We start from the raw sequence: 21,097 nt of genomic DNA, 5'->3' as shown, positions 1-21,097 counted from the left end.
AAAACTTCATGGACAGTTTTATTGTTTTAGTTTTCAAGGCTTGTTTCATTTTATTGCTCTGATGTATGTGTATCTGTGTGTTAGTATACACACAAGTGAATGCATGTTCTTCTGTCATTTGTGTATCTGTGTGTCGCTATACACATGTTCTCATGCAGGCCAGAAGAAGAGGTCAGATTCTCAGAATCAAAGCTATACTCAGTTGTGAGTCATCTGACATGGTAATAGAAACCCACCAGGAGCCTCTGCCAGAACAGAGGATATTCTTAACTACTGAGACAACTCTCCAGTCCCAAGATCAAGAATTGCAATTGTGTGTGTGTGTGTGTGTGTGTGTGTGTGTGTGTGTGTGTGTGTGATTCAGTTGTAAAAGTCTATTTAAAATTCCATTCTCTTATTTACTGTGGAGGGAAGCCCATTTTCCCTATGCCTGGTTGTTTTCTTCCACTGTAGTTAAAGTTTACGATGACAGTTCACTCCACAGTTGCTTTCTTTAAGTACGCACTGGAAGACTGAGTATTCGGTGCTCACTGCAAGGCTTTGCTGGAGCACCCCACTTCCCGCTAGTCAGAACTACCTGATGCTTCAGCGCTGTGTCCTCTCATCTTTGGACAACTTTGCTCTGGGTATGAAAACACAAACGGAGGCACAGAGACACAAAGGAGAGTTCATTGGAGTTGGCCTCGGCTTCTGATTTAATCAGATGTGAGCGTCCTGGTAGATTTACTGTGATGAGGCAAATCTTTTCCCTAGCTTCTTCAGTTTGACTCACCCAACCCATAAATACCAGCAGTTAGCTATTTTGCATTAAAATAAAAACAGGAAAATGCCTCCTTGCTTGTACCAGGATTCAGAGATGTTCCAACATTTTATCCAGACACAAGGCCATTTCACGTCTGCCTCCAACAAAGGTGGGCACATCTGCATGTGTTTATCTAGACTCTATATCCATCTCCCATACATAACAATGACTCTGACTGTTGACATCGCAGGAACGTTCATAGCCTTGTCTTTCAGTGGCTGTCTTCCAGATATTTCCAAGGCATAAAAGGGTTAACTGGGACATGGCAATCAAAGGTCACCTGTTGCACTCTTTCCTGACTTTGCTGTTTGTTGTGTCATGTTCACAGGCTCTGGTTTAGTGCGAGGCCATCTTTGGGAGGTCATTCCATCTTCTGTGACTTCTAAAGAGGAATAAGTTAATACAGCCAGGCAGTGGTGGCGCACGCCTTTAGTTCCAGCACTTGAAAGGCAGAGGCAGGATGATCTCAGTGGTTTTGAGTCCAGCCTGGTCTACAACATGAATGCCAGGACAGCCAGAACTGTTACACAGGGAAACTCTGTCTTGAAGAACTGAAAAAAAAATGCAAAAAAATTACCATAAAAGATTCCAGAGCCGGGCGGTGGTGGCGCACGCCTTTAATCCCAGCACTTGGGAGGCAGAGGCAGGCGGATCTCTGTGAGTTCGAGACCAGCCTGGTCTACAAGAGCTAGTTCCAGGACAGGCTCCAAAGCCACAGAGAAACTCTGTCTCGAAAAACCAAAAAAAAAAAAAAAAGATTCCAGAATATTCTTGTCACTTCTACCATAGTATACATAGCACTATATATAGGATATATAATTTGTGATTTGACTATCCCCCTCTACAGTTGTGCTTGTCTTCCTTGTTCTAATGTCAAATTGGGGAAATATAAAAACCTTAAATTTAGAAATTTTCAAATGAGTTTAAGAACATTATGATATGTAAGACAGTGATGTTTAAAAATCACCAGAAGAAACCTGCATAGCACATTGCCCGGATAAACACACCCTAAACACCCTAAACAGATGTGTTCACAGAAAAAAAAATTACTCAAAACCCTTTACGCAGGTAACTGTAAACATGAGAAACATCCATCAACAAAAATAACTCAACAGGAAAGACTTCTTTTCGACAGTGTAGCCTAAACAATGATAAAATATTGTGAGACTTAGAAGTTGGGGGAAATATGATTAAAATTTGGGAAATTATCCTCCGCCTCTTTTCTTTGGCTTTTGAAAAGACGTTTGTTCGAGATGCATGAACCGGTGCCAAACAAAAACAGGAAGAGCCGTGGAAATCACCCAGACTTTCCCTTTTCATGACAGCTCCCAGAGCTGATAAAAGCACAAACAAGGCCAGCCCAGAGAGCCAGAGAGCCAGCGCTGAGCTGGACTCCTTTTGATCTACCCAAGCTAAATTCCCTCTTCTGATTTAATATCTAGTGAAAACTGACATGGAACAAAATTTTGGCATCTGTTTATTTCATAAGGGCATTTTGCTAAAAGCCAAATAGTAAATGCTTAATTCTTGCAGTCCAATACTAAAGGAAATATTGACAACCATGAATCTTTCTCAGCAGTACTTACTCCACAGCAGAGGAGCATGTTCCCATAACCCCAGGGCGAAAAGTCATGCTAATTACAACATACATATAATTTGAAGTATATATATAAAATGTGCCAAAAAATGAGCACATCAGCATTTTCAGAGATGACCAAATGGCAAGCTGAACTTGCAATACCCTAAAAATTTGCCTATGGATGTAGGTGAAAGGAGCAGAAACTTCTAGAAGCAACTGTTTTCTTTCCATTCAAGACTAGAACTCTACTACTTCTTAGCTCTTTGTGAGTGAGCACAAGCGAGCAGTCTCTATTCTCAGACTCAAACCCAAGAACGAATGTAGGAACATTTGAACAAGACCCGTACAGCTGCAGTATCTCATTGATTCCCTTAAAGAAATAAGTGATCAAAGTGATTATTAAATAAGAACAACAAGATTACAGGTCAGTGATTATTCTGGGGGTTTTATTGAATATTTACCACCTTTAGAGAGAAACAGACTATCTGCATTATCCATGTGGTGTGTGTGTGTATGTATTTGTGTGTGTGTGTGTGTGTGTGTGCGCGCGCACGCGCGTGCAAGTGTACATGCGTATAAAATACATTTTTAACAACAGAATCTCTCAGTCATGGGGATGCAGCAATAGCTTCTCTAAAAGTAGTAATCAGCACTTCAAAAACCCAACACAGTAAATGACAGTGTAGCTGTTTCCCTGAATTAAATCTTTTCTTCGTGGAGGGAACTCAAGACTTGTTATGGCTGTTCTGCGTGCCCATGACCATGGAACCATCTACCTCCCAGAGACTGATGCTGGCCTCCTCCACAGAATTCTAAATGAGAGTCTGCTGAACTTCGCTCCTTCCCCAAACAGAAGCCTCTGCTTCTCTATCTTGAGAGTGCCCACCCTGGCCCAACCCAGTACTGTGAGCCCACCACCTTGGCTGTAGCATGGGCATTCTTTCCCGGGAACACAGACAAGACATGAGATTTCAGGTCTGAGTGTGAACTGAAACTCCCGAGGAAAGTTATGATGGAAAGTGGAAAGAAAAACAGACTTCCTTCATAGGACTACGGGAGGCTTCAGATCGCAGCGATACGGAAGCTGAAGTATAAGAACTCTGTCTGCATTCTTGACGGTTCATTGCTGAGAGCCATTAGGTCTTTCGGTCTCTCCTGTGCTCCCATCTGCCAAGCTGAGCAGGGTCCTGGCTTCTCCGTGCCTTTCCATCCACCTAATCTGCACTGGAACAACTCAGTTGCCCAGGCCAGGCAGCTTTGACTCACGGTCAAGCCTACACAGCAAAAACCCAAGCCAGTTTCCTTTGCCAGCTCCCTCAGATCCGGCTTTAAACTTTCTCCAGCTCCCAGAGACATGTTGATTACAGAAGGGATAAAACCCCCAACCAGTGTTGTGTGGATATGTATACCATCTTCAGTTATCACACATGAGCCAAATGCGGAGTGGGCTTCTAGAACCTTCTCACTTTTCCAGAGTATCGATTTAGTTTTACCTGTCAACTTAGGGTCATCTGAGAAGAGAATCTAAATTGAAGGGTTTCTCAGAATTGCCTAGCTGATGTGGGGGTGGGCGAGATTTTATTGATATAGGAAGGTCCAGTCCACCGTGGACAGCATCACTCCCTGCACAGGTAGATGGCTCAAGGACTGCATAAGAAAGTTGGCTAGACACGAGACTGAGAGTGAGTCAGGAAGTCAGCTTTGTTTCAACAGTTTTACAACAAAGTTCCTGCTTGAGCCCTTCACTGATAGACCGCGACCTGGAAGATGAATTAAGTGTTTTCCTCCCCTAAATTGCTTTTGGTCAGATTTCATCCCACACAACAGAAAGAAGACTGGAATACAGAGTAACTACAACACAAAAGAAGACTCCATCTTTTCCTAACTGATGATGATGCCCCGCCTTCTGAAACTTGTCTGCCTCTCCATAGTCCCATTCCTGACCCTGCCTTCCCCCTCATTCCTTGTTAGTTTTTCAAAGATTTTGGCTATTTAACTACACCAGGTTCAACTACCCTTACAATCAGTGGTGTGGTCACAGAGTATAAAACAATGCACCCGGAATAAGGAAATAAGTCCATATACTGCAAATCAGCAGGCCTGATTCCATGTACTATAGAGCATCTATAGTTGCCCCAGGTGAGTCTGAGAACTCAGCCCCAAACACCTTCAGAGAGATGCTCCAGCTCTGCCTGTTGGAATTTCTCATTCTTTTTCAAGAGCCTGCTTTAACTCCAGTGGGCGTCGGTTATGTTTCTGCTCTAAAAGGATTCATCATCTCACATAACCTTGCTTGAGTGTCTGTCTGAATGCAAGGAGCTGCACGGTGAATAGGATATTCAGAATTCTACACCTCCCCAATAACTGCATCGTTTGTTGCGGTGATTTAGACACTTTATTCATCAAGAGCTTTTTGCGTAATTGTAGCTTCTTTTAATGTCTCCCGAAGATGTGTTCATCTCTGAACAAAGTGTTAACTGACAGAAATTACACTCTTCACAGAATCAAGGTTTGCTGTTTTGTTTTCTTCTTTTTCAGCTCTTGCAAGTATCTTCTATACGGAGTAAAGAGATTAAAAGGCTCAGGCAAGTTAACACATTGAGGCAAATGTATGAAAGGCCAGGAAGAAGAAGAGTGGCGATATGAGCCATGGCTGTTAGGTAAACATGTGATTTTCCTTTAAGGGATGCCTCTGGGAAGCCCTGACTTCATCAGCTACACACTGAGTTGAATAGTTAACTAGTATCTCTCCATAACAAGTCCCATGCCAGATTTCTAGCAGATATGGACACTTTCAGTCAGGTTGGCTCTACCCCATGGCCCTAATCTGACCCACCCCTCCAAAAAAAAGGAGGCCTTATGCATTTACGACTCAGAGGCAGCACAGATTCCTGCAGAAAGCCAGACCCGCCCAGAGCCAGTAATAGGTTGTTAAGATTTAACAAGAAAAATAAGGGGACCATTAGAAGGTTAAAGTGGCTTGGCTGGGAGGGGATAGAATCCAAAGTTTAAGAGATTGGAAGTGGCCATGTCAGAAATAATTTTTACAATTGGCCTTAAAAATAGAGTTCATTAGGTATACGTGGGAGGAAAAAAAAAAAACTTTTAAATCCTAAGTTGTTAATTGTGTGCTACAAAAATGAAGCTGTTGAGATGACGTTCGGCTACCCGACCAGGGCCCATGGCTCTGGCCTGAGATCCTTCCCAGAGTTTGTAGATATTCATGGGCCATACCTAGGAGGTGACACAAGAGACAGAGAGAACATTTAGCAAAATGTGCATCAGTCTTCGTTGTGAAAATCCTAACTCCGACATTTTTGCCTCTTTCAACGGCGGTGAAAAGAAACTAGTTTCGAGGTAGAAAGCACGAACGAAACTAAGCTGGGCGGTGGTGGCGCACGCCTTTAATCCCAGCACTCGGGAGGCAGAGGCAGGCGGATCTCTGTGAGTTCGAGGCCAGCCTGGTCTACAAGAGCTAGTTCCAGGACAGGCTCCAAAGCCACAAAGAAACTCTGTCTCGAAAAAAAAAAAAAAAAAAAAAAAAAAAAAAAAAAAAAAAAAAAAAAAAAAAAAGGAAAGCACGAAACTTGACCTTTTGCCCCGAAAGCTCCCCTGTGCCTGCTACCCCAAGCCACACCCAAGGGCTTGCATCACCTCAATGCAGCATTTCATAGACGTTCCAGACCTCCACATTAGTATTTAACATTTTTGTGCTAGTCAGTTCAGTAAATCATAAAATAAATTAATACGCATCAGAGGTAGTTACTGTGAATATGCTCAGGACGGCAACGTGTCTCTCAAGTAATCTGGAATGTGGGGAGGGTTTTACTAGCATTTGATTCACTGCATCAAAAAAAAAATCCCCCTTTAACAACACAGTTCTGCAGCTTTAGACAAATCCATGTCTCGGCACAGCCGCTTCCCTGCTGGAGGTGTGAACAGCGCAGCCACCTCAAACTTCATTCTATAGCCCACAGGTCATTGGCAGAGCTCTGAAGCCCTGGTCTAAGACAGAGTTCCACACGTCGCTGTATTTCCTTGGTCTCTAGCTTGCAGACCGCATCAGTTAAGGTCATGAGACTTTTACTTCTCATTTCCTAATGAGGATTATCCTTCTTCCCCTCCCTCTTCTTCCCTTCCTTCTGCCCTCTCCCTTCATGTTCCTGTTCTCCCCACTGCTCCTCCATATCCTTTCATTCCTCTCTAAAGAACACACCCCTCTTCATTCCAAAATAAATCAGCATTCAAAGCTTCATTTTTTTTTTCCTTTTCTTTACACAACAGCCACTCCTGTGATTTGTATTAACGGGAAAGAGAGACTCCAAAAACAAAATGATGTTACCTCACAAGCAAGAATGTGGCACCACATTAGCTATTCAAAATAGACGAAGCATGTTTAGGCTAAATTTGGACAGCATCAGATTTAAGCTCCAAGCCTGATGCATCTGGCTCTTTATTGCCTTGGAGGAGCCATCAGTGGATGCTTGAAATCTTTCTCCTGGCAGCAGAAGTCTCCGGTGAGGTTTTTATATGATTTGTTAAGAAATGCTTGGTTTCAGAAGTCATTCCTCTCAGTCCCCAGGGAAGTCTGTCAGCAGGAATAACTCCGCCCCCATGCTACCTGTTAGATGACTTGGGAAAACCTCTTCACACAGAAGCAGGATGGAAATTTAAAAAGACAGTTCGAAAACCTGTTTTTACTTTGTGTCTGATAAGACTTCAAACTTTCAGGGTTTTGTTGGCTGATAATTGCCTCTGCTTTCTTGTTTTGTCTCTTGTGGGATTTTTAAACCTGTTTTGAAAGTTTGGGATAGGGAAGGGGAAGTGGCGACTGTGTTGGGAAATGATTAATAGAGTTCCTTTCATTACAACCCTTAGCATGGCGATCACATGGCAAGGGTTTTTCGTGTTGATGAATTTCATGAATTGATGAGGTCTTATGCATTGATGGGGAAGTGGAGCTGCCTCTCATCAGTATGGCTGAAATTCCTGCATTAGGAAGTGTCCCACAGAACTGGGCCAGCCACACAGGGTATCTGAGCTGGCATCCATGTTCCACATTCTATACATTTTTACATCTTATATTAAAACCAGAGTCGTTTACATCAGTTTCTTTTAATACCGTTTCGTTGAGAACGCCAACTCATTTCTGCTTTAATTCAGGCCTCGGTCTCCCTACTCTAAGCTAATATTCTGCAAAATGCAAAGCCTCTCTGGCTCATTTCCTTTTCATTTCTTTGCCCTGCCCAGCTATTCTTGGACAGAATCTCTAGGCATTTTAGCTTCAAGAAAGAGCATATAAACCTCTGAGCCCATTTTCCCTTTACTAGAATCCAAGCAGCATCCACGGAATATTCTAGGCAGATCCTTTGCACCCATGGCTTCAGTGCAGTGTCCAACGGAATCATCTGGAGAACTTAATGAAATGAGTTTCTGGCGCCATCACCCGTCTTTGATTGATGTGTGTATCCGAGATTTTGTTTGTCTAGAACCATATCCCATCATTGCTACTGAGTGAAGGACCGTTCTTCAAGATTCATGGGCTGCACAAGTCTTTCTGAAAGCTAATTACAGATAGCCATTAGTGATCCAAAGAAGATTCTTTTGTGATATTTTTCCCTTCCCTCCAGTCCATGTCTTTCACTGCTTCTTCCTCCACTACTATGACTTAGGTATATTCCAGGTACTTTGTAAAAACACATCTGTCCCCTACTCTTTTAAGCTATCTCTACGGGCAGAGACTTTTAAAACTCTACAAATAACTGACTCACCAGAAAGTCTCAAATAAGACAAGTTCCCTGGATGTTTAAAAGCAAAAGGGAAGCAAATGCCACTGTTGTCTGGTACCTTTGAGGATAGGCAGGGGGCTCATAGAGGTCACCAATGTGGCACTTTAGATTTCTGACATAGATTCTTTGATGCCGGAGACAGCACACACTCACTGGTTGCTTTCCTGTGACCTCGGCACATCCACCAGCAAGGAAAACAACCTTCTTGACTCTCCATCCCCCGCCATCCCCCAGGCCCTAGGTTTTTTTAATTTGGCTATTGCTTTTAAATACTTCATACAAGAATCACTCAGGTGACCTGCTTTGTAGAGCTGACGCAGAGTGACATAAGAGAAGGCATTGTATGGGGGGAAAGGTGAAATTCAGAAGCAGCTGCTAATGTGGGCCATTATGGCTTCTACAACCATAGCAAGTACAAAATAAAACATTTCCCTTTTCTCCTTTGCATATATCAGGCTTAACCCTGCAATGAAATTTCTCTGTAGACCATGCTCTGAAGAACTTTCTAGATGATCCCAGAATTGAGGGTTAATATTGCCTGAGTGTTTTAGAATCTAAAAGCTGTATGTGCTTTTGTTTATAAAATCTGGAGATCAGAGGCCAGTGCCACAAGGGGCAGAGGTCCCACAAGGGGCAGCGGCAGGTCACCCGAGGTTTCAAGGGTGGATCCTTTAGCAGATAAGAGACAGACAGATAGATAGATAGCCATGCAGAAAGAACTGGAGTATAGAGTTTATTTAGTGGGTTAAGGAGGGGAAAGGGTAGGGGGAAAAGGAAAGAAGGGAGAAAAGGGAAGAGGGGCAGTAGTTACCTCTTCAGAAGAGAGACTGGAAGGCAGAGAGCAGGCTGGAGAGGTAGCAGAGGATCCACTTGACTGGTGGAAGGGGGAAAGGAGGTTCGGAGTGGGTGGAGCTTGTCTCTTAAAGGGACAAGGTACCCAGGTGACAGGGGAGGTCAGCAAAATAGTAACAGTATTTATTATTAATGCATGCATGTATATATGCATCAATAGTTTTCATTATCATATATAATTATCCAGAATAATACGATTCACAGCATCCCATACATGCACAGAATACATGTTTACCATATTCCGTAATGTGTCTCTTTAAACTATTGGAGAAAGAATATTCATTTATCAAGACAATGTTTTCCATTGAATACAAATATGAAGAAATGTGAAGCTCTTCTATGGTTCAGAGAGTTCGGAAAATGCCAAATAGTGTCCTTCTCTTGAATGGAAGCTCACTGACTTCTCTGGAAAGCTCCTTGTAACCAGAGGATACCATAGTGTCTTGTTGAGAGGTGCACAGCCACATGTATCTATACATATCCATACATACATATATATACATATATATATATGTGTGTGTATATATATATATATATATATATATAGAGAGAGAGAGAGAGAGAGAGAGAGACTGTCTCCACTAAATTAAAACCCTACGACATAATTGCAACCAAAAGGTCAAAGGAGCACAAAACTTGGATTAAATTGTATTCTAAAGTTTAAATTGTGGGCCAGGCAGTGGTGGCACACACCTTTAATCCCAGCACTTGGGAGGCAGAGGCAGGCGGATCTCTGTGAGTTCGAGACCAGCCTGGTCTACAAGAGCTAGGTCCAGGACAGGCTCTAAAGCTGCAGAGAAACCCTGTCTCGAAAAACCAAAAAAAATAAATAAATAAATAAAGTTTAAATTGTATTCCTCAGGTCGTTAATTTTGTATAAATTCCAGAAGTAATCATTTGGAAGGTAAATCCAAAGTCATTTCACTAACAGTTCAAAGAGAGAAAACACACAAAGACATTCAATTACTTCATGAAACTTGGATGTTAAATATCATATATATTCTGTGAACCTCAGACCAGGAGCTTCCAAGTGTCTCCAGGCACACTCAGCAGACAGCCGCAGTAAATCCCAGCCCAGAAGCAGCCTTGCGCAGCCATAGCTCAGGAAGGGAGTGTTTAGAGACAGTTGGCATGCCTTTACTTGAGTGTTTGTTTTTCTCAACACAGAATGTCCACAGTGTGTGTCCCAGGTACCCAGAATCTTCCTGTTGCTGGAGCCCTTCTGTGTCACATGCCCTTGAATTGCTCGTCTGTAACCCTGGCAGCACTTTGCTCTTGCCTTGGCCCTTTGGCTCTTTGTTTACTGAGAACCTACAAGGTGCCAGATGATGAAAGATAATAATGATGATGATAATGAAGTCACTCTCTCAACCATCGGTAGAAGGTTTAAACGTCCACCTACCAAGTAGGGAGACAGCACTTAGCACAAGCAGCGTGGCAAGAAGTGAGAGATGGGAATAGTCTCTAAAGAGAAATTCCCTAAGCAGCTCTGAAATAAGGTTTGTTCAAAGGAGGAGTAAACAGTGTGAAAGACAACCAGGTGTTGCTGGAGCCCCAGGGCCAGTGGAAACAAAGGTCAGAAATTCTGCAGCATCTTCCCCAGTTACTGATCATCGACTCTGTACCCCACAGAGGCAACCAGACAAAGTATGAGGACGTGAGCAACCGCACCCCCCAAAAGAGCCTCAGACCCATTCCAGGTCAGAGTCCATGTCAGGATAGTAACTCCTGGTACCCAGAGGCTCAGCTGCAAAGCAGTCTGGGTAATAAAACCTTACACATACAGGCAAGATGGGAGGAATGAATAAGGATAGAAGGTCTGCTCCTTCACCCCATTTCAAATTCTTTGTATTAAAATAATATACAATGTATTCACACTACATTTTTATATAATGCATTGGTTATATATAACTTAATATATCATGGCACATAGATATATCAGATTAGAGCCATGGAAACATTAATGCCACATATTTCTTTTGCTTTTTAATTCAGCTACTAATAAGTGCATGGCATGTATTAACCAGCGATTAGACAGCCTTACATCCAGTCCACTGAGGAGGTTTGAAGTCAGTCAGTGAGACAGAGCTATAGCATATATACAAATCTGTAATGTAGAAAAAGATGGTGGCTGGACTTGCAGCTTAGACTTGGACAAAAACAAGAACTAGAGAAAGCGGTTTAGTGCCAGCATCCTGGAAGAAAGTGGATCTGGGCCTGGGGATGCAGCACTCGGTTTCCACTGGGCACAACTGGAGTGCTGGCCAGTCCACCAGCTCCTCACAATGCAAGGCAGCAGAGATTCGGGCCTCGCCGTGAGGTGGGGACCCAGGGTTAGAGCTGAAGTTAAACATGCAGTCCCCCTTTTGAGTAAGTTTTAAATAAGCCACACCAAGAAACCACATATTAATTCCCTCACAGAATAAAACGCTTAACTGAGGCACCACAGAATCTCACAGAACTGCAGAAATTTAAATGAGCAAGCAGATGTCAGCAGAAGACAAATGTAGGCTCTTAAAGACATAAAGAGGAATTCAACCAGGCTCCAGTGCCGGCATGGGGAATCTCTTCAAAGCAAAAGTACATAATTGTCAAATCGGGTATGTTAGGAAAGAACTGTATTTCAAATATACATTAAGTTTTCATCAGGAATTCGAAAATAAAATCGTCATTCAAGGGGGAAAATTCAACAATAGAAAAATTGACTAAAGCCTGTCACCTCGCTCGTCCCGTCTCATCTTTCAATTGAAGAAAATCAGTCAAAGGGAGGTTGGATTTCGCTTTAGATGAACCACAAAGGCGAAAACAGAGCTTTGGACACACATTCTGTCAGTGTTGAGCACAGCAAAGTGGGGCTTAGTAGCAGGAGATGACTCTAGAAGGAGTGTGTGAACACAGCATGGGAGATGCTAAGGGCTTTGAGACCACTAGCTCAAACAGCAAGACACTGAACTTACTATCTTCACCTCTATAGCTGTGCCAATCCCTGGACTGAATTCTCAGGTAACTAGTAAATGGGGCAAGGGTTTTAAAAAGAAAGAATCATTCAGAATCCTGGGATTAGACAAACTCTTCTTTCTGCAGGGTAGGTGACAATAACCCTGGTGTTTTATGAAATATAGGCAATCCCGCACACCAGAGTAGAAACAGAAATGTGATCTGAGGTAAATACTTTGACAGCAGCCAATGGAGGCAGGGAAGCAAAGTGCAGTCAGCAAAGAGGACACTTCCTGAGCAGAGCAGGGCACTGGTGCCCAATTGGGTCATTGTTTCAGCGGCAGAGAGTGAACGCTAGCTTAGCCACTACACGCTTGCAGTTTGAGTACAGCTTATTAATAAACATTTTCATTTTGCTGTTTTATTGCCCACCAAGAAAAATCACAAGCATTAGCTTAGGCATACACAGAATCATTCTGCCCTGTGTCTCACATGAGAGGACTTGAGGGCAGTTGCACACACGGGGCTTCTGTCCCCCAACAGGGAACCTACAGAGGACCTTATAGAGGTCCTCTACACCGGACCTGTGTATGGAAACATGAATGCCAATAGATGCTAGCATATTTAGATATAAACATATGCCTAGGTAGAAAACAATGTGATTTAAAAGTGTGATATTCTAAAAGCATACGCCAGCAATGTGATCTCTTCTTATCATTAAGCCGTGCCCCTGATTGTGCGTATTATGACTTTACATGCCGGGAAGAAGAGGATTGCTGCTGCCAGCAACCAGCAAGTGGACAAGCCCTGAATTTTGCATCTCCTTGTGATGCTGTGATGTCACCAGTGACGCAGGATTCCTGGCACCATTGTCCTCATGGAGTACTCTAAACAGCAGAAGAAAACAGGGTTCCTGTGCACACTTAAAACTGACTGGAAATCTTTCATAGTCCTGAGCTCTGCGATCTATCTGTACAGGGTTACTCTCCTTGACCCCGATAAAAATTTATAAATCAAGGTTTAAATTGTAGAAGAAATCATTTAGGCTCCAAAATATAACATTTCTTGTCTAAAATAAGGAATTTAAATCAAATGCATAATCTGCTGTTCAATAATAAAAAATTTAAAGTATTAACCAACCCCTTTTAGGGTCTAAATTATGAAATCTGAAATAAAATGTAAAAAAACATTTTACATTTTTTGTATTGTTCACCTATTGTTGACACAGGATTTTAGCTCGGGGCAGGCTGAATCTGCAGCTTGTCAGCCTCTGGCCTCAGTCTCCCTGTGTGAATATTACAGGTGTGTGCCATAACACCTTGATAAAAGTTCCTTTTATAAAACTTCGAGTAACTGATCAAGAAACTATGAAACGTACTGTTGGCCTTTGCATATATGTAATTATTTTATAATAGAGATGATAAAGGATTTATAGTTTTTAATAAATGGTTAGAAGCATTCTTTAAACTTAGAATTTTATGCTCCAAATTATCTCTTAAAAATGTAAAGTCTCTTAAATTCCCATTATATGTAACTCTTCTAAAATTGGACTTGAGTGTAATTTGAAATAATTTACAACATTTTACTGGAAACACCATCATTTATTACTTTCCATATAAATAGACCATAAAATTTTCTCATTTAATGTTACCTTTCTGGTTTAAAATATGTGCTCATTTCTGAATTTTACCAGTGTCCATTGAAAAATCTTCCTGTAATAATTTTATTGGTATTTTGCATAATTTTGAAACACTCAGAAGCTCTTCTTTCCAAGAATAACACCTTCCTGCCATAGTGTTCAGTTATGGCCCAGATATCCTACATTAATGCCAACTCGCCTACCTCATCACGTGAACAGCCATCTCTGAGGCCAGAAGGCTATGACAACCAGAGACAGGAACTGAGGGTCACAGAAACAGCTTCTTCTCCCTCCAGTGGTGACTTTGAGAGTATTCTGCACCTCTTCCAGTGGTCTTCAAAGTCACTCTCTTACACCTGTTGGGGGGGAAATTCACCAAGTCTTGCTATGATTACTTTGCTTTCTATTGTGTCTGGGGCTGACTCTCGGATACTACACATGCGCTCACATTGCCAGGAGGAGAAGCTGAAGTATATGATGCAGGCGCCGGCGTTGCCAGGAGGCAAAGGTGAAGTCGAGACAAAAGCTTGGAACTTTTCCATGTGCAACTGTAAAGAACTGTGTATGGAGAAAAAGAAGATTGAGCATGTCTACACAACACATATATATTACAAGATAGTGGACCGGAACCCCCTAGGGAGAAAGTCATCTCGTCCTCGTCATCGTCCTCCTCTTCCTCTACCTCCTCCTCCTCCTCTTCTTCTACACAGGCTTCCATGATTTGGGAGGTTAGGTTTATTTCATTTAATTACTTTTGAATTAATTAACACATAGTAAGGTTTCAGAGGTCTTCTTCGCACATCCTAGTTTTGGATAACCCACCCCTGCTCCCCGTTTCCCAACCACTCTGCCCACAGCCTGCTTAGACCTTTAGTTTCCAGACGTCTGTACCCCTGCTCTTTCATATCACATGAACTTTACTATCTCCTAGTTACATTTTTTTTACTTGGATTGCAAGATCTCCACATAGTATCTCCGCACACTCACGTTGTTTAGGTTATCTTAGCCCTTTCTCTGGCCCTTGCTTTCCCTTCCCCTTCACTCCACCATGAGCCTGGCTCCCTCTGCCTCCAAGCTCCTCCTTTTCCACTTTCACATCACCTGCATCTCTACCAGAAGCCCCTTTAGAGTTTCCTAGGCGCTATGTGTACTCCAGGATTTAAAGCTAGAAGCCATATGAGAAAGAGCTGGAAAATCACTCTTTAATTTTTAATTGTTCTAGAGTTTTCTAATGAATAAGTCTTTAAAATAAAAATATAGAATTTATAGCATAGAAAAGAAAGCATACTGTAGTGTGCATAAATTGTGCATTTATTTTAATTTAATTTGCAGTGTTTCATATTTTACTAATGTGTTAGCTTGACACATACACCTATTGTGTGCTTTTTGACAAAAAGATAATGGGCCGTTTTGAGACATGGGACTCATAAGGATTTCTGTCATGTTCCTGTGATTATATTCAAGGGAAGCATAGTACTGTATTCATTAAAAATTTGGTTCTTCTTGGAGAGATGGATCAGAGGTTCTGAGCACTGATTATTCTTCTGGGGTATCTGAATTCCATCCCCAGCATCACAGGGTGGTTCACAGCCATCTATAACTCCAGTTCCAGGATCTGATGGCCTCTTCTGTCCTCCGAAGGCACCAGGTACAATGAGTGGTGCATAGACTTACATGCTGCAGCATTCAAACACATAAAATTGAATCATTTGTTTAAAAAATGATTTCTTCTTGACCCAGTTCTTTAATAATTTTTGAAGTTGAATTTACCAAAGTAATCAGTTTAAATAATTTGCACATGTACTCGTCAACTGTTCTAAATCTACTGCTGTCTTTGTTAAGTAAGGAGCAATTTAAGTGGTACATGCCTACCTGGACAGAAAGTAAGTCTTGTTTCTTCAGTGTGTATTAATTCTAGGTGTATAAAGATTTCATTCTCTTCTAACTCAAAGAAACAAGTTGATTAGGGCTTCTGTTGACTGAAAGTTCTGAGTACTGGTGATGCTGTCCGAGATATTCTAATGAAAACTTTATTTACATTTTTTTGTTGATTGTTTAACAATAAGTTTATTGCTATCAGACTTTTTATGAAAATGACTATAAAATTAGCAATCATTGTCTATAAGATCAGTAAGTATTCACTTGAAATTTGACATTATAAACAAACATTTTCCTTGTTTTAGAGTTTTTCAGCTCAAATTCTAAATGTCTCAAAATTCATATAGAAGCTCCCACTTTATTTGAATTTAATCTTTATGTGTCTTATTTTAGTACTTGAAATGATTTAAATTTTTGCTGACCCTGAAAATTAGTAGATAATTCAGTTCTATATTAATATGATATAAAGGCTGTTTTAAATGGACTTTAAATCACTTTCCATAATTACAAAATTTATAAAACTAGTAAGTACATCTTTAAATTATCCTTGCTGTGAGTCTTATTAATATTTTATGCTTTTATTTTTTCACAAAAAAATTTGCTTTACTATCAATGTAAACCTTTCAAATATTAAGATATTTAATCATTTCCTGCTTTTCTTAATTTTTCCTTGTTCACTTTTTTAGGGTCTTTTTCATTGGTCTATGTTTAGTACTTTTAGATGGTTTAGAGCATCTAGACGAAATAGATTTCCATCTAAAACTAGGCATGATTTACTTCATATGGCTTCAGGGGAGAATCAATCAGGACAACATCAGAATTCTAAACCAATACAGGCCAAAGTCAGCTATTCAATAATAAGAAAGAATTTTTTTAAAAAAAATCTTATTTAAATAGCTTCAAAGAAAAATTCCAAGGATATAGCTGGTAGAGGAAGTGAAATGCCTGCACAATAAAATGACAAGATTTAAAAACAAACTGAAATAAAAATTTTATCCACTAAAGAATAGCTAGGAACCCAATGTCTAAAACACATCATTGCATTTCTAGACACTAAAGTGAACATGATTATTCTTTAAAATAAATCTACCTTTGAATAATGCAGGTCATCTTGAGTTTTTTTAAGTCACTAAGAGAGTTAAACTGCCAAGTGCAAAAAAAAAGACAAACAGAAAGAATAAAAGAAAGATGAATGAACTGAAGAAACTACTACAAGATATAAAGACCCAAGCTCTGGGCTCACTGTGGCAGCATATATACTAAGAAGCTGGAGAAAGATCTGTGGGCTCTTGAGTTGACAGAATTAATAGCATGAAAATAGTCACATTACTAAAAACGACCCGGAGAGTCAATGCAAACCCCATCAAAACTGCAATGACACTCTTCACTTGCAGAATTCACACAGATAAGACCCTGAGTAGTCAAAGTAAGCTTGAGTGAAAAGGCCAGAGGACGAGGCGCGGCAGTCACCAGCCGTGGTGACAAGAACAGCATGGTTGTGGCACAAAATCAGACCGACAAAAACAGAACATTGGAGAAAAGGTCGCCTTGTCAGCACACGGCGCTGCGAAAACTCAATATCCGCCTGTGGAAAGAGGAAGTTAGATATTGTCTTGTGCCTTGTACAAAAGCGATACAAATTATACCAAAGACCTTAAAAACTGGAACTTCTGGGGATGGAAAGCAGTGCAGAGCACTTGTCTAACAACCTGGCGTCTGAGTTTGAACCCTAGAAGCCACATCAAGATGGAAGAAGAGAAACTGATTCCAGAAAGCCTTCTCACTGCGACATGCACACTGTAGAATATGCATCACACAGACTTAATGTACATGGATCCACAAAAGCGCGTGCACACACACACACACACACACACACACACACACACACGCATGTCCACAAACTAAATCAGAAGGGAAACTGGGGAAGGCTGGAGTCTGGGATAAAGAGAGAAAGGGTCAGGCTGGTCTACACTCTGGAAACAAGTCTGGGGACCACGATGAATTGGGTCCAAGTGCATAATATTGTTAAAAGAAATTTACTTTGTTAAACTTAACATTATGCACAGTGAAAACAGACCAACAAAAATATTCTTAAAGCAACGTGGGTGCCATGCATAAAACCATATGAATTAGAAACTGGTATAAAAGAGAAAGTCAAGCATGCATAATTTTTTCTTCTGTTACCAGTCGTTTGGAAAGTGAAAGAGAGAATTGAGAGAAAAAAAGCAGACGAGCCAACCCCTTATCTTTAGTTCAAACATGATGAAAAGGGGGGCTGTGTTATTGTGGTTCAAGTCAAAGACCTTGAAAGAGAGAAGACAGCTACATTTTATGGGGTTCCTCGCTGCACTGTTCATGGAAATTCAGGCTCGTGTGTTATCTTTATCTTTAGGTTTTCCTAATCTGAAAACCCTCAGTTGTCTGCTTAATATTTCCTTTTTATGGTTCACATAAAATGCAATCAGAGGGAACAAGAATATGTTTTCCATTATCTAGTTGTTGCCTGTGTTGATATATAAAAACTGAAAACATCTTGAATTCCACGCACTCGGATAATCGTGGAGGACGGACGATAAAGCATTGTTGTGTCTACTGGTGGTAAAGTCACGAAAATTAATAAATGATTATTAACCAACATCAGAAGCAATCTTACTCAAAACATGTGTGTGTAACCATATAACAAATGCAATTGAAAGTATATTAGATTTGAAAGTAAAATATTTGCATATGGGATAATTGAACTTGAAAAGCATTTTACGTATTAATGACTGGAGGGGTAAAGGTTAGGGAAAAATGGTCAATTAGTGGTACCTTATGACTGAACTTCTATCGAGCTCGAGTTAATTCGGTCCAGATCAGCTGGTGCTTCGGGAGAGTGAACGCAACATCCATCTTGGTGCAGACAGCATGGAAGCCTGTGCCTCAGCCTGTGATGGGGCTGCATGGGACTCTCCAGTGCTCTTTGTCAAACCATGGAACAGGAACACCACACCTTCTGAAATCTATTTCCACATTCCTGACTTTTCTACTGGATTCCAGTCTGGCGGTTCAAGGCAAAATACGTGTTAGGAAAGGCATATACCCCACAACACCACTCTGTGTCTACCACTCAGGTGAAATACAGATTTCTCTTTCCTGCCACTCAAGCAGTTCCCATTGTCACAGCACCCCCGTTATGACTCATTTGGGGGCTGGGAATACATTCAGGTAAGCAGTCCAACACACAGGCCCAAGCCTACATGTGCAAAACAAAAGCTACGTTTTCTGAAATGCTTCTTAAACATTCAGAATAACACGGGTCTTTAAAATGCATTAGGGAATAATTAACCTTCTGGTCTACTTTTTTAAAAAAAAAAATCAATGAATCCATGAAGTTTTGAAACAAATGTAGCTGACAGATATTGATGAACACAATAGCACACAAGAGGTGGGAGGACGGGGTGAGGGCAGATTGTGCTGTCCACTCCCTAACTCCCCTGGGGGTTCTAGACAGAAGGTGTGCTTTGAGAGTACACATAAATCTCACTGTTATTGTTTCTGGGACCCTGGAATACATTTCCCAGTCTCCTCAGCAAAGTGAGATTGGCGGAGCTCTTAGACTTTGTGACACTTTCACCTATGTGGCTGGTGGATGCAATTCTAGGAAGATAAACAAATGAATCCATATAGGGACAGAAGGGGAATGCAGAATTCCTCTCCAGTACGGAATTCGCTTCTGAAGCTCCCTAAACACCGGGCCTCTTGATCTGTATCGACCTTTCTCCTTTGGTTTTTCCTGTTGAGTATTCTAAATTCAGAGGAAACCATTAGTGAAAAATAATGAGGTTCAGAATACAAGTGTGCAAACAACAGAATAATATTCCTACTCTCCTCGACTCTCCCAGCGTGTACTAACGCAGATGCCCAAGAGCCTAAGACAAACCAAAGGAGAACCTGAGACCATAAGGCAGCAGCAGCAGAAAAGAAGACAGTCCTGCCTCTGTTTTCCCATGATGCCTTCTTAGCAGTCCTTAGAATCAGGTCCTTGGGGCAACTGATCCTTCCATAAAGCCTTGATGAATGAAAGTCACATAGAAAGAAAATGCTAAAATATAAAGAAAGTATTCAGAGAGCCTACAATTGAGTTTGCTTTCAGGCACATTCAATGGTTTTTAGTAAGTCACACTGGAAGGACTTACCTAATCTATGGAACTCAATCCCCCCTGCAGAGCTACTAGCCCTTAGGGATGATACTCAAGTTACAGCAAGGGCTGGCTGCATTTCATCATGATCTAAGTTAATACTCATTTTTATCTTGTCACTAAGGGGTAATGTGGCTGCATTATTACGCAAAACTACAAAAGGATGTAAAGAGATAACGCAAATACTGACATGTCATTTCAACGACTAATTAAATTTTATGATGTCACACAGTAATTTCATAAAGCAGTTTAGACCCGTGAGATTATTTAATAGTCTAAGACCATGAACACCAATGTCTGTTTGTCTGGACAATGTTTTCTCAGACAACTCATTAAAATCAAAACTGAGTGGCTTGACATAGCTTTGAAAAGAAGAAATGAAACAAATGAGATTATCAGTAAGATCGCCCACAGCATGGATTGATTGGGTGGAGTGGAATCACATCTCAATCACGCACTAATCCAGAGAGCTTCAGGTCAGTCACATGAAGGCCTGCTATTCTTTCTCCTCTTCAAAATGAAAACTTCAAATCTATGATTCATAATGCCACTCTGACATTAAAAATATTTGTGTGTTAGATGAAAATTCTCAAAATACACTTATCAGACTAAGAGTTAAAAAGTCTTGGTAGACGTCTGAAAATGATTTTTAATAGCTTTCACACAGTGCTTGTGAAACCATTTCTAAGTCCATATAAAAGAGCAATTGCTTAATATTTTATATATACATAATTACATAGATATTTTCTGTAATATCTGCATGGATATATGATTATATATGCATAAGTTTGTTGTACAATTAAGACAGTGCTTGACAAAAGATGTTGAATTGCTTATAAAACCTAGGTTCTCTGAAATGATAGGAATTACTGTGTCCATACAGAAACCTAATTTTACCTATTTATCACAGGGTGGTTCAGTCTTCCTTGCCCTCCTACATAAAATATAGTCTTTATTATGCCTGATATAACAATGAATTAATATAATAATAATAAGCTACTGGCAAATGGACCTGTAAGAAGAAACAGCAACATGTTGAAGGAGAATAGCTTCCTGGGAAGAATGCAGGTTTTAGAGCCAAAGTTCTTACCATCGTGCACATAGCTAAGCCTCATCCTCTGTTTCCTTCACATTCTGGAAAAGCTCCAGCTAAGAGTGACGCAGTTTCACCTGGCACCAGATACCAGGTCTCATATATGGTCACCCAGATACACAAGACCGAATTGGGTACCCATCTAAAGTGATGCCCAGTGCTCAGGTCCTATCATTCTTTTGTTTGTTTGTTTGTTTGTTTGTTTGTTTGTTTGTTTGTTTTCCATGACAGGGTTTCTCTGAAAACCAGTTCTAGCTCTCCTGGAACTAGCTCTGTAGACCAGGCTGGCCTCGAACTCACAGTGATCTGCCTGCCTCTGCCTCCCGAGTGCTGGGATTAAAGGCGTG

At 40.9% G+C, this 21,097-nt stretch overlaps 1 long non-coding RNA gene across 5 annotated transcripts; it reads right to left on the bottom strand.

The window, feature by feature from the left end:
* Positions 1–356: 356 nt before the first annotated feature.
* Positions 357–18,753, bottom strand: LOC119826463. Of its 5 annotated transcripts, XR_005287424.1 has the most exons (6): positions 18,288–18,753; positions 15,076–15,275; positions 14,047–14,156; positions 13,802–13,954; positions 6,724–7,945; positions 3,033–5,615 (listed from the first exon to the last, which is right to left on the bottom strand). It is a non-coding gene; the product is annotated as an uncharacterized LOC119826463 (long non-coding RNA). The 5 variants fall into 5 exon arrangements; XR_005287428.1 differs by lacking the exons at positions 3,033–5,615; positions 6,724–7,945 and adding an exon at positions 357–1,184; XR_005287427.1 differs by lacking the exon at positions 6,724–7,945.
* Positions 18,754–21,097: the final 2,344 nt, after the last annotated feature.

The sequence above is a fragment of the Arvicola amphibius genome, chromosome 11 (genome assembly GCF_903992535.2).
Source record: "Arvicola amphibius chromosome 11, mArvAmp1.2, whole genome shotgun sequence".
Taxonomy (NCBI): Eukaryota; Metazoa; Chordata; class Mammalia; order Rodentia; family Cricetidae; genus Arvicola; species Arvicola amphibius.
The sequence above is the reverse complement of the archived record's forward strand: the minus strand, read 5'-3'. Positions and strand labels throughout refer to the sequence as shown.